At 42.6% G+C, this 13,513-nt stretch overlaps 1 long non-coding RNA gene across 1 annotated transcript in view; it reads right to left on the bottom strand.

The window, feature by feature from the left end:
• Positions 1-2,736: 2,736 nt before the first annotated feature.
• The window catches only part of LOC147307670 (uncharacterized), a 29,752-nt gene continuing 18,975 nt past the window's right edge, over positions 2,737-13,513 (bottom strand). Inside the window, exon 3 of the long non-coding RNA XR_015125954.1 lies at positions 2,737-3,228. This is a non-coding gene — a long non-coding RNA (uncharacterized LOC147307670). The remainder of the gene's footprint in view (positions 3,229-13,513) is intronic.

Below are 13,513 nucleotides of genomic sequence, written 5' to 3'. Positions count from 1 at the left end.
GGTCTTGGTCACCTCCATGACTGAGGCCCTTCTACCCTGATCACTCAGATTGGCCAGACGGCCACCTTTAGGAAGAGTCCTGGTGGTTCCATTTCTGGATGCTGCCCAATGGGACCTTTAATGCTGGAGACATTCCCAGGAGGTCTAGAGGTGGAGGCCACAGGTCAGGAGAATGCTGCACGTTGTCCTCACCCTGTGAAATAAATGAGCTAACTATGCTGTGCTATGGTTATGAATATGCTACTTTGCTATGACTGCTGATCTCTGGGGGTGAGGTGTGTGTGATGGCAGCTCAGGCAAAACCAGAGTATCTCCTTCAACTGCAAATGAAAGAGGTAGATGTGAAATATGTAACTGGGTCGTAAATTACATATTATTATAATCACACAAAATGTGTTCTAAACCCCAAACTGTTCCTGGTATACGTGACTTTTAGGACCTCCGAGCCTGTAGTTATCTTCATTATCAGTTAGAGCCCCTCTTCATCCTTTTCTTCTTCTTCTTTGGTGCAACCCTATAAATTTGGGGTACCCCTTTGGCCTCTCCTTTTTTTCTACAATTCCCCTGCGGGAGAGGTCGGTGTCATTTCTTTTCCAACACTAATTGTACCTTTATCCACCCTGATGTTTCTGATTGTGTTGTCATCATTACGCCTGTCTTTACTACATGCTGTGAATATGTGTGTGCCACGTATGTGTATAGGTGCTGTTAATGCTTGCTTGAACAGATCAGTCTTGCTTTATATTTGGTTATAGGAGCTTGAGCGGGCCAGTTATTTACTTGGAGGTCTTTCTTTTCATCTTTCATTGTCAGATACAATGCAGGAACACACCAGTTACATTTATGCATTCTTTTTTTGCCAACCTAACACTTCTCGCTTTGTTTGCAGTGTTGCATTTTCTGCTAAGACGTTTGTTAATATTCTTCATGGTGCTCCATAATAACCACTTGTTCCTCTTAACTGGAACAAGCTCCCTGCATGAGTCAAACGAGAGGCGGGTTAACAGAAAGTTGATGACCACCGCCATGTTTCCAGTTACCTCTGATTGCAGTTTCAGGTTTTGTTGACTGTGTTGAACTTTAGTTGTAGTTTATCCCTCTACTCTCATTGTCATCTCTTGTTAATTACACCATCTTGATCTGTCATGTGTTCTTGTTCAAAGCCTCTGGTTGTTCTCCTTCACTTACAGCTCTGATTATTCCAGTGTTCCTGTTTTTTCAGCTACAGTGAAATTTTATTTCATTCTTCTGTCCTTGTGTCTTGCGTTTGGGTCCTCTCTACACCTCATAACCTGACACGTAGGCTCGCTGTACTGACTATTTGCCTTTATGCCACCAACTACAAGCGAACTTCAGATATCAAAGCTTTGGAGAAAAAAAAATCTGTGCCCTTCTTACCGGTTCTGCAAACTTCCCTTTCAAATCTAAGGTTTCACTAACTTCTTCCAGCCAGAATTGTACATAATTGCTTAAAGTATAGTTATATTTTATGAGTAAACAACACAGAAATGCTTTTAACAGATTCAGAGAAAAAATATATTTTCAGCCACACTGCATCGTCCTCATCTATTACCTACTGGTTCTCATCATGCAGCAGTCAGTGTGAGCAGTCATCGCTCTACATGGACTTGCTGTGGACCCGAGTTGTGTTTCGTTATGCAGCACCGAATAAATCTGAACACACAGTTCAAGGTCACACCTGTAAATATTGTCTCTGGAGCCGGGCAGGTTTCTCCACCAGCTGTCACTGTATAATACTAATCACCGCCTCACTTCACAGTAAACCACAGACTGGAAAAATAAAACAAAGCGGACGTCCGATCGGCACCAGGGCGCGTCGCAAACATGCAAAGTGTGCTCTGCTTTGGCCTGCGTGTAATCACGGGCGGCTGACTGAAGTCCCTTCACAGGATTTCTGGGAACTAATATGGAGCAGCCGACTGTGTCCTAACACAGCTTTAATCATCAGTTTAATGAATTAAAATGTGATGTTTCTGCCTCGCTGCTTCAGCCCCGATTTCATTTGCTGTATGGACAACAGCAGATTAGGAAAAATGTTTCGCGGCTCAGACCAGATTTCCTCGCAGCCCAAACTCGTATTTATACACACTCGATGTATATAAATGAATGCAGACTAATAAAAGATTTTCATTGGTATTCACAGGCGGCTTTTGTTGTGTCTTCCAATCAAACTGATATGATTGCAATTCTGTATTTCCCCAAATCTCTCAACCACTCACTGAAGACAGCTGCTCCACCCCCGCCTGGGTCTGCTGGAGGTCTCGTCCTGTTAAAAGCAGGCTTTTTATTCCCAGCATCAGAAGGTGCTGCTCACAGATTCCTGGAAGTTTTCTCTTGAATTTTGTTTGTTTTATTTACTTTACGATTGTTGAGGTTTACTTCTTCTTGACCTCACCGATCCTTCTGATATCAGCTGGAGAAGAAGAGTCAGATGAGGCTGGAGGATTTTTCATCAAAGCTTTATTACCAATGTGCATTGGGAGATCCCACTACATGCAGCCACAGCAAGCATCAAGTGGATCTGAGGAGTTCAGCAGTTTTCCACTAATTCTATTGTTCAGTCGAGGGGGGGTGGCTGTCCTCCCCCAGGCTAGTAGCTGTGGCTTCCTGTTTATGTGGCCAAGGCAGCTCTTACTCCTCATTTTATGATAGGTAGACCCCCACCTGTCAATAAATTCCTCACACTATACAGTGAGAAACCAACTTATTTGGCACGTCACAGGTCAGGGATCAGCAACTTAATCTCATTCTTGAAAGCTTTAACGTCACATGAAATGCTTTGAGAATAAAAACAGGGGTTGACCGCGTCATCCTAACCAAACACACTCACAAATCATTTCCTGTTCTTCTGATCCCCCTATTATCTAAGCACATTCTATTCTAATCTTTAGTTTATTCTACTCACACAATGTAAAGTGCCTTGAGGTGACTCTTGTTGGCAATTGGCACAGTAATATGTGAAATGCGAGAACTTCCTGGTAAGTTGTAAAAAAGCGTCACTGTAACTTGATTTCAGCTTTCGTTGTGTAAGAGCTCCTTAAGCCTGGATTGTACTGTGTTGTCGAGACACAACGGTGGAGTAGTCGTTCTTGTTGTACTTCTTTGAAGTCTGCTTAAAGTCCGCTGCCTGGGGTTTTTAATGTGGATTATAGGGCACGTTGATCCTCACACTCACTGTCCAATGTCGAAATTTATATCACAGGGATCCTGGTGAAACACAAAGTATAAAACTTATTTGCTGGCTGTTAAGAGTATTTCCGGATTCTGGATTCACAGCGGTGCGACGTTGCTTCATGTTTGGACACAGCTTTTTATGCCACAGGACATCAGGCTGAATATGGATCAAGAACTGAAACGACTGTAGTCCACAACAGTCTGACAGCCGTGGAAGTCTGACATAATGAATGAAAACTGACAGTCCAACGGTGAAGCCTCTGACAGGAAATCTGGCACCAGAAAACTTCTGTTCTGACCAACAAAAGTATGAACAAAACTGCCAAAACCTAACCTAACCTCAAAATCTAACAAAGGCACAACAGGAAAACAAAGCAGGCACATGAGGATGGATAACAGACTGTCTGACAAAGAGGAAGACAGAACAGAGGAACTGATTAGAACAGAACAGAGGACAGGTGAGATCGATCAGGGACAGGTGAAGGACAATCATCAGTCACAAAGAGGGAAGTAATGGAGACAGGACTAAACATAAGATACGAGCACGTAGAAGAGGAAGAGAGAGCAAGCACACGAAAGAAAATCAACTTATAATAGAAACTGGGTCACTAAATACATTCAGCATATACAAGAATAAAAGACAGAGTGATGTTTCCAAGGATGAACTGTCTGCCTTACTTTTCTTCATCGTTTTTTTTTCTTTAGACAACTAAAGAAAAAATTCTGGGGGAGAGAAAATGTTTAGTCTCTAGTGCACGATCGTAAAAATGATGCACAGATATCTCTTTTATTGCAGGACTGTGCAGAATGTGAATGAATGCTAGAAGTGATATTGCAGGTTTGTGGAGGTAAAGCGAGGAGGGTCAGTAGACCGTCTAAACTCCTGGCTGTGTCCTCTGTCCTGATAACACACAGACTGCAGCTGCAGGGATTTGGCTCATTCTGCTTTATCAAAAACTGTCAGTAGGAAAGTGTATTATGTTGTGACGAGCTGGATGTGATAGAGACCGATGCTTAACCCATTGTCTTAATTAGTTTCAGCTGTGTCCAGTTACGCTTATGTTTCCATTTTCCCTGATTAACCTCTGAATTTATTTAAAGCTTCAGTCTGTCTTTGTTCCCTCTGACTCATATTGCAAACCTGTTCTCGCCTTCTCTGTTTGTTTTTCCCGCTTCCACAGTTTTGATATTTTCTCAGGAAGTTCATCTGACATAAACACTGTTAAATTAAATGTATGCAACTACCCGCTGTGGTAAGGGAGCAGCTAAATGTAGCTCACCGTACTTGCCACAATTAGTGGTGTTGTCAGTTGATGTTTGTTTGTTTTAGAGTTTACATGAGGGTAACATGGTATTTAAGTTATTCTATAAAAACTGTGGCCTTTCTGTGTGGCCTGGTTATTTTTCATCCATACAACAATGCTGTCATAGTGTGACCAGTTGGTAAATTTCAAACTTATCAAGCTGATACTAAATATAATATATTAAGCATTATGTGTATGATTTTCTTTGTAGAGACTTCTCCAACCTCAGAGTCTGCAACATCCAAAGACTGTGCTCTGTCAGATGTGTGTGATATATATGTGTGGTGTATGCGAGGCCTCTGGATGAGAATCCTTTGCCTTTTCTTGATCTTCTGTAGTTCCACATCGTTTCAATGCTACTCAAATGAAACTACGTGCCAAGTCAACAACCCATGTAATGGACTTCCTGTTGTCAAATTTGTCAGCGCTCTTTAAATTCACCTGAAGTTAAACTCCACACTGCGCTCATTAAATCACTGACCAGTGTGGTTAATGTTAAAGTGACCCCCACGCCTCCTGCAGAAATGAAGCGTTCAGATGGTCACAGCAGGAGGCGAAATGAGAAACCGCGAATAACCCGAACTGTGTGCGAAAGTCATTTATTGTGATTGATGCATTAGCTGCACTGATCCTTTAATTCTGTTTCACAGCCCAGTTATTTTTCAAGACCTGATGGAAACATGCCCCCACCCTACCTCAACCACCTGCCTACCCAGAATAAACTCCTCAACCTCACCACCCCCTCCTCGCCTTCATTGTCATGCTCATGCGTGTCTATTCGCACATACTGTGTTTAAAATCATTACAGTTTTTGAATTACTCCAGGTATTTGACAGGAATTTGGCATCCACGTCAAAATAAAAGCAAACATAATAAATAAAAGATTGAATTATGCCATATGGGCTCAAACGAGGCTGGATAAAGTTGAGCACTCAGTTATGCAATGTTTACTGAATACACTTAAATGCATTTTTATATGCATTTATTATACCTGCACAATAACTATGCACAAAAAAAACAGGGAAAGCAAGCAAAAGTAGTCTGTGGCTCAAAGTGTGACGGGTTAGCGTCACTGAGAAAACAACAAGATGGCAGACAGGAAGTTGACGTCTGTCCTGTCAGTCGAGTGATTTTCACTCTGCTTTCAACTGGGCTGCATCGATCTTTTCAACCTGAGCTTTCCTGTTGTCCCAGTTTACCGACCCTGAATTGTTTCTTGCTGGACTGCAGCTAAAACTACTTATTTGCTTCAGAGTTTTGCATTTGTGTTCTCTTTGCATCACACTTTACACAAGACACACTGAGGAAGAGCAAACACTTCCTGTCCTGATACGAGTGCACCACTGTAAGTTTAGTGTTCAGTATTTAATTAGAGGAAACCACATTAAACTGTAATTTCTTTTAGTCTCTAATGTACATAATGTATAAAATTGTATCTTGTGGATTAATGGTGAACTTTACATGCAAACAGTGGCCTGCAGGGATGAGTCAGCCTCTCGCTGCTCTGCTGGCTCGGGTTTAACATGCATCCATCGACAAGTCAGTGTGCATGAATGCATTCGCTAACCATCCGCCCAGTTCCTGATTCTTACACATAAACATAAATAAAAGGCAGTAACTCGAGTGATGCAACTTCCCACATATATCACCATAAGAAGGTTAAAAGAAAATATGTCGACCCACTTTAGGGACATTTCTGATGCTTTACATCACTGATACTATCATGTTAGGTGGAAAATATTTTAAATCACAGCAAAGAGGTTTTCTTTAAAGAGCTCTTCTTTTGCTGTAAATATCAATTTCCTCTGCAGCTTCATGACTAAAAGTTGTAAAGAGATGAGGAGGAGGAGGAGGGGTGATGGCTGGAAAGACACAAACAATTCCAAGAAGAAAGGAAAAAGGAATAAGTGAAAGGTGGGGAAAAAGATGAGCAATATATCTGATAAAACTGAAACATCTGCTTGTGATCAATTGCAGGAAGAGCAAAGACAGGACACAAAAACCATTCATCTGCTAATTTCCACACAAAGACCGGAGATGTTTTTAGCTGAAGGTCAGTTCTTTCATTCCTCTTCCTAGAAGGCCTTCCTGTCTAAATGTTCCCACTAATTATTGGTTCATAAATGTCTCCGAACTTTAAATTCACGTTCGCTGACTGTCTCTCACAGCTGATTTGCTGCCAGCAGAGTTATTAGCATTACATGTATGACGTCAGAAGAGCCAGCGTTTACCAAGCATCCACCAAACTGGGCTCAGTGGTGCTGCATCATGAGCTGGTGTTCCCTGAGGCCTGGAGCTCGGAGCAGGATTCAGGGATTAGCGAAGTAACTTCAAGGTTTAACTGGTTTTCAGTGATGTGCTGCCCTGGAGCGTGTTGTACACAATACAAGATCACAAGGCATGAAATGACCACCTGCTGACTATTGCACCTGATCCCGTTACCTCAGTATGTTGGTCCAGTCATCATCATCATCATCGTGTTTTTATTGTCACCCTCATGCTCGTCTCTGAGCATAAACACAGAGAAAGCGGAGCATCTTGGTCCGTCTCGCCTTCTTCCTCTCCTCCATCAGTACCAGTTTTACTTTTTTTTGTTTTTAATTATTATTAAATATAGGTGGAGTCGGCCGTTCCCGTTTCTGTTTCCATTTGTCTTCTTTACCTGAACTTGTTTAAGCTGGATCTGAGGGCCATTGTGTCCACAGCCTCCTTCCTCTTTTTTTATAGCCATGGCTCTCATCCCTTTTTGCTTGTTTGTCCTTGGTAAATAATTGTGTTTCCATTGTAAAAAGCTTGAATGTGAGCATCTCATGTTAGGCTCCTTTGAGCCATAAATTTAGAGACCATAACACTGACCATTCAGACCTCAGAGTAGAGAGGAAAAGCGCATCTAAGAGAGACTGAAGTTTCTATATCTATATTAGCTTCTTATTCCTCTGTAAGCATTAGTATATGATGGTAAAAGATGGTGCCTATTTGTACTTGTTGGCCTTATTAAACATGTCGTAGACTGAGCCTATATATTTATTCTTAAACCTGGGCTGCAGCTGAAAGAATGAAAGCTGCTTTACACACGTCTGAACATTAATTTCATGGAATAATGGCTGTAATCCATCAGACCCTCCCAGACTTTAATGATAGAGCTGTGATACTTATGAGTCTCTAACACAGTTTGTATCTTTTATCAGCTTTCCGTCTCACCTGCCAGCTAATTTATTTTTAGTATAGCAGAAATCTTTCAGTGTTACTGCAAAGCACCTAAATCTCTGACATTCTTACAGAGCCATAAATGCTTTCCCCGGCTCACTCTCGCTCTGCTGCTTTCATAAAGACTGAAATAAATATCAGTGTGATTAGTGAAATGTTGCAAACTCCACTGTTTATTTAAGTGTCTGCAGCTAAACTGAGAATTATGGGTGGACCAAGCTGATGAACACCTTCATCGTGACCATGTGGCTAACTACATTCATTAAAAAAAGCTGTAACGGAAAACGATATCCCCTCCTAATCGCTACCTTATGGGGGTGGAGGGGCTATGTTGTTGGGGGGGCTTTTGCCCCCTGGTAGGGTTACCCATGGCAAACTGGTCCTGGGTGACCAGTTTGACAAAGATCAGACAAAGACCGATTCAGGAGATGAGTCCAATACTGAGGGAACAGTTCACCTGCCCAGGACCCCGCGCTGGAGCCAGGCCCGGGGAGGATGCCTAAGGGCGAGCGTGTGATGGCCAGGCCTTAGTCCCGGGGCCCAACTGGGCACAGCCCGAAAAAAAGGGACATGGGCCCATCGTCCCGTAGGCCCATCACCCGCAGGAGGTGCCGTAGGGGTTGGGTGCAATGTTTGTGGGTAGGGGCCAGGAATGAAAGCCCTGGCGGACCAGTCCCTGACTATCAAAAGGAGAAGGAGCATGAGTTAGTGCGTGAGGTTAAAAGGTACCGGCTAGATATAGTCGGGCTCAAGTCAACGCACGGCTTGGACTCTGGCACCAGTCTCCTGGAGAGGGGCTGGACTTTGTCTCAGTCCGGAGTTGCCCTTGGTGAGAGGCGGCAGGTTGGGGTGGGTATCCTAGTATCCCCTCGGATTGCTGCCTGTAGTGCCCCTGTGTTGCTAATCACCTTGTCAGACACACACTGTGGGAGACATACATATTGTGGTCTTCCTGTCAGGTAATCAACAATCCAGGACACCAGAGAAGCATCCACCTGCATCGCTGCTAACTTATCACCCAGGAGGGTCGGCCTGATGGTGTTGAAAGCACTGGAAAAGTCAAAAAACATGACCCTCACAGTGCTCGCCGGCTGGTCCAGATGGGTGTAGACACGATTGAGCAGGTAGATGATGGCGTCCTCTGTTCCGAGACGAGGCTGATAAGTGAACTGAAGGGGATCCAGATGTGGTCTTACTATGGGTCGCAGCTGGTCCAGGATGAGCCTTTCCAGGGTCTTCATGATGTGGGAGGTCAGTGCCACGGGCCTGTAATCCTGGGGGCCACTGGGACGAGGCGTCTTTGGTACAGGGACGAGGCATGATGTCTTCCACATCACCGGGACCCTCTGCAGACTCAGACTCAGCATAAACAGTTTATGAAAGACTCCACACAGCTGGGGGGCACAGGCCTTGAGGACAAGGGGACTCACTCCGTCTGGTCCAGCAGACTTGCCTGAGTGAAGTCTCCTCATTTGCATCTCAACCTGGTATTGAGTGAAGGTGATGGGTGGGGGAGGGGTGTCAGGAATCTCACAGGAGGCAACATGTGAAGAGAGAGGCTGGCACAGTGGTGTGGCTCTGGATTCCAGGCTGACTGCAGGTGAGGTTGTGGGGATCGGAGCAGACACTGTGGTGTCGAATCTATTGAAAAACAGATTCAACTCGTCGGCTCTATTCTCACCTCCCTCAGCTCCCCTGCTGTTGGTTGGCCTGAATCCAGTGATGGTCTTCATGCCCCTCCACACCTCTCTCATGCTGTTCTGCTGGAGTTTCCACTCCAGCTTCCTCCTGTAATTGTCCTTAGCCTCTCTGATCTTGTCCTTTAGTCTGATGTACCGGATGTACCCACGACAGCAGCACAGCAGGAATGCATTTGGAGTAAGTTATTAAATCGAAACACTGGGTTCTGTCTGTGCTTAAATACTAAATTTATTATTTTAGACAGTTGACATGGCTTTAAAAAAAAAAAACATGGCTGTTGACCCCATCTGCTACAACCACGTCCACACACACGCTGTAACAGAGCGCACATCTGCGCTGCTGAAGCGTTGCTGGATGTGTCTGGACAGGTCTCGGAGGATACGGCTTTATTGTACAGCCCAGCCTTTTTTTCTTTTCACCATCGTGACACCCGTGGAAACACTTTTGAAAAGCGTGCCTTTTTTGCTTCTTTCTCTGAGACTATTGTTTTCATTTCTTGAGCTGTAAAATTCTCTTGAATGTCTTTTACTCGCCTTGCTATCTAACTTTGTGCTTTCTCCGCTTCACCTGGAGGTTAGCTTGCGTGCGTCCTAAACCTGATGGTGATTTTTTTTTTTGTACAAGCTCTGCCATTTTTTCCTGCAGAATGCAGATATTAGTGAGTGCCAGTGTTCTTTGTAATGTTACATAACATGATCAGTTTTTGCTGCATTGTCGGTTACTTTGTCTGTGAAGGTTCTCAGTCATCCAGGTCATCGTAGTCAAAGGAGCTTGCAAAGAAAAGCGTCTGGACTTCTTTAAGTTGCTTGAAGACGTTTCACCTCTCATCCAAGAAGCTTCTTCAGTTCTAAGGTCAAATGGTGGGGAGTCCCAGATTTAAACCTAGTGGGAGTGACCCCCACAGAGGGACAAAAGGACCCCCTGATTATCCTCTACCTAATCACATGAGCCCAGGTGTGAAACTGGGTGTGGGTCACAGTCAGCCAGGGTTTCAGGTGAGCTCATTGTGAAACCTGGCCCCACCTTATCATGTGATTTCCTGAGGTCAGATGGCCCAGGATGTGAGTGGGCGTTAAGGCATCTGGGAAGGATCTCAAAACTGGATTATAGATGGCAGAGAGTTGGTGTCGTAAACCCCCGCCTCTGTTCAAAGATGGTCGCTCACAGTGGACATAGATGCTTCTTTCACTCGTCTTTCAAACCATCTGTCCTCTCTGTCCAAAATGTGAACATTGGTGTCCTCGAAAGAGTGACCTTTGACCTTTAGATGCAGATGGACTGCTGAGTCTTGTCCTGTGGAGGTGGCTCTTCTGTGTTGTGCCATGCGCTTGTGAAGTGGCTGTTTGGTCTCTCCAGTGTAGAGGTCTGGGCATTCCTCGCTGCAATGTACAGCATACACCACATTGTTAAGTTTGTGTTTAGGAGTTTTGTCTTTCGGGTGAAATTTCACCCAACTTAAAGAAGTCCAGACACTTTTCTTTGCAAGCTCCTTTGACTGTCTGTTACTTTATTAATCATTTTCTTTTTTACATCTCAGGCTTGTTCAACTTTCTTTTCTTCACAACAGTCCTCGTGATGGATATATCCAAATTTACTTTGTTGTTGTTTGTTTTTTTTGTTGTTGGAATCAGAAGTAAACAAACCATCTTCACAGTTTTTTAATCCATATTCACCCATCTTAGTGTTATTTTCTGTCAGGCGTTTGTCATTGAACCAGTGGCATGAGAGTCCAGTGAAGCCTACTAATATTCTGGGTGACCTGAGCAAGGTGACAGCACGGCTGTTTGAGGATGATGTGTTTACTGACACGGGCCACGGGTCAGCAGCCACACTAAGGAGGGATGGCACGAGAACACAACCCAAAATCCACTGACTTTTATGGAAGCAAAGGCTGGAAGAAAAACCTGCTCTGGGAAGAAGAGACTGAAAAATCAGACAGTATCGTTTTTTTAGTCGCACTGCAGCTATTTTAAGTCCACTCATGCCATGTTTGGCCCATAAACTGGGTCAAAATTTCTATCCAGAAAAAAATGTCTCATTTCTGCATCCTGTTAAATATTTTCCCCTCTGCTAAAGTTAATTATTTAGACTTAAAATAATTTAGATAAATGAAAATGTCTGAAACCTTAAGCATGAATATGAAAGTTTGCACTTTAGCCTCATCACCAGACTGTTTTATTTACACCATTTACACCAGACAGAACAGCATCAGCAAATAACACCATCAGTGAAAAAACATACAAGACTATCAAAAGGCGAATGCATGCGGCTATACGAACAAACTTCAACTTTCTTTTATCCTTTCACTGTTTACTTATAGATACATATTACATATGTATGCATATATTTCTTTGTGCTAATTTTGGGTGACCAGGTCCTACCAACAGGTTTAGCTTTCAGCATGTAAAAAAACATTATCACTATTACTATATATAGTAAACATTGACAAAAATTAATGTACATGCAGTAAGTTTGATCCTTTTATTTGATCTTCTTAAGGGTGTATGAAATGTAATGTGCCAGATAATCAGTGAAATACTAGCAGCAAACAGCTAGCTTACCCAGCATGCTAACATGCTGTATTAACCCTTTAAGACCTACCATAGAACCAAGTCTGCCAGAGCTTATCTTTATATTTTCACATGCTGTAGTGCCATTTTTGGGAGCATTTCAAGTTGCTATACATCAATACAACCACCATAGCCCAAATTTTAATAATATGTATGCATTAAGTGCAAAGTAGCTACATAAATTGCAAAAAAGTGCAATAAACTACAAAAAAAATGAAAATCGTATTTGATTTTTTTTTTTTACATATATTTCTAGTTAGAGAAATTTAAGAGGTTTATCCCTCAAAACTGTAAATACATAAAAGTTGCACAAAATAGTTTCCCACCACAGGAAATTTATTTTGAGCGTCTTCATAGTTTTATTTTTGAGATACACCAATTATTATATACTGCAGGAAAAACGAAAATAAATATTATAATGCAAATTTGCAAAAAAAGAGCATATGCGTCAAAATAAACTATTTCCAGCAGTGCCTTTTGGGTTCTAAGCATCCCAGAAACTATTCAGAAAAGCATAAAGTTGAAAATGAAAAACACCAGTACAGGCTTATAAGGCTCTAAAGGTAAAAAACTAAATTTTCCGCCAAAATGACATCACTTCCGGTTTCTGGCAGGTAATGGTGGACATGCGATAGTTCGCGCTGATGTCTATTCCAACATAGGAAGTGTTATGATTTACAATAATTGATTACACAGCGGTGGAGAGTAGACTTTATCACAGTAGATGTCTTTCTGAAAGCGCTGTAACTAAGTTTAAGAATATAATCCACCCACTGTTATCATCTTCAATGCCCTGTACCAACACAGAGCAGAGCAGCTATCTGAACGCTGCTCCAACAGAGGTCGATTATCTTGTTAATAATTTCACCTCCTCACTACGTACGACTCTGGATACTGTAGCTCCAGTGAAAACTAAGGTCTCTAATCAGAAGTACCTGACTCCGTGGTATAATTCTCAAACACGTAGCCTAAAGCAGATGACTCGTAAGCTAGAGAGGAAATGGCGTGTCACAAATTTAGAGGATCATCATTTAGCCTGGAGAAATAGTTTGCTGCTTTATAAGAAAGCCCTCCACAAAGCCAGAACATCTTACTATTCATCACTGATTGAAGAAAATAAGAACAACCCCAGGTTTCTCTTCAGCACTGTAGCCAGGCTGACAAAAAGTCAGAGCTCTTTTGAGCCAACCATCCCTTTAACGTTAACTAGTAATGACTTCATGAACTTCTTCACAAATAAAATTTTTATCATTAGAGAAAAAAATACCAATAATCATCCCACAGATGTAATATTATCTACAGCTACTCTTAGTACCACTGATGTTACGTTAGACTCTTTTTCTCCAATTGATCTTTCTGAGTTAACTTCAATAATTGGTAAATGGTAAATGGCCTGTATTTATATAGCGCTTTACTAGTCCCTAAGGACCCCAAAGCGCTTTACATATCCAGTCATCCACCCATTCACACACACATTCACACACTGAATTACTTCCTCGAAGCCATCAACGTGTCTTTTAGACCCCATTCCTACAA

Source organism: Aulonocara sp. 'chitande type north' Nkhata Bay, linkage group LG18, assembly GCF_057382095.1.
Source record: "Aulonocara sp. 'chitande type north' Nkhata Bay isolate Kocher_YH1m ecotype deep benthic linkage group LG18, A_spYH_male_GT1.1, whole genome shotgun sequence".
NCBI classification, from domain to species: Eukaryota; Metazoa; Chordata; class Actinopteri; order Cichliformes; family Cichlidae; genus Aulonocara; species Aulonocara sp. 'chitande type north' Nkhata Bay.
Note: the sequence above shows the minus strand (reverse complement) of the source record. Positions and strands in the feature narration are given on the sequence as shown.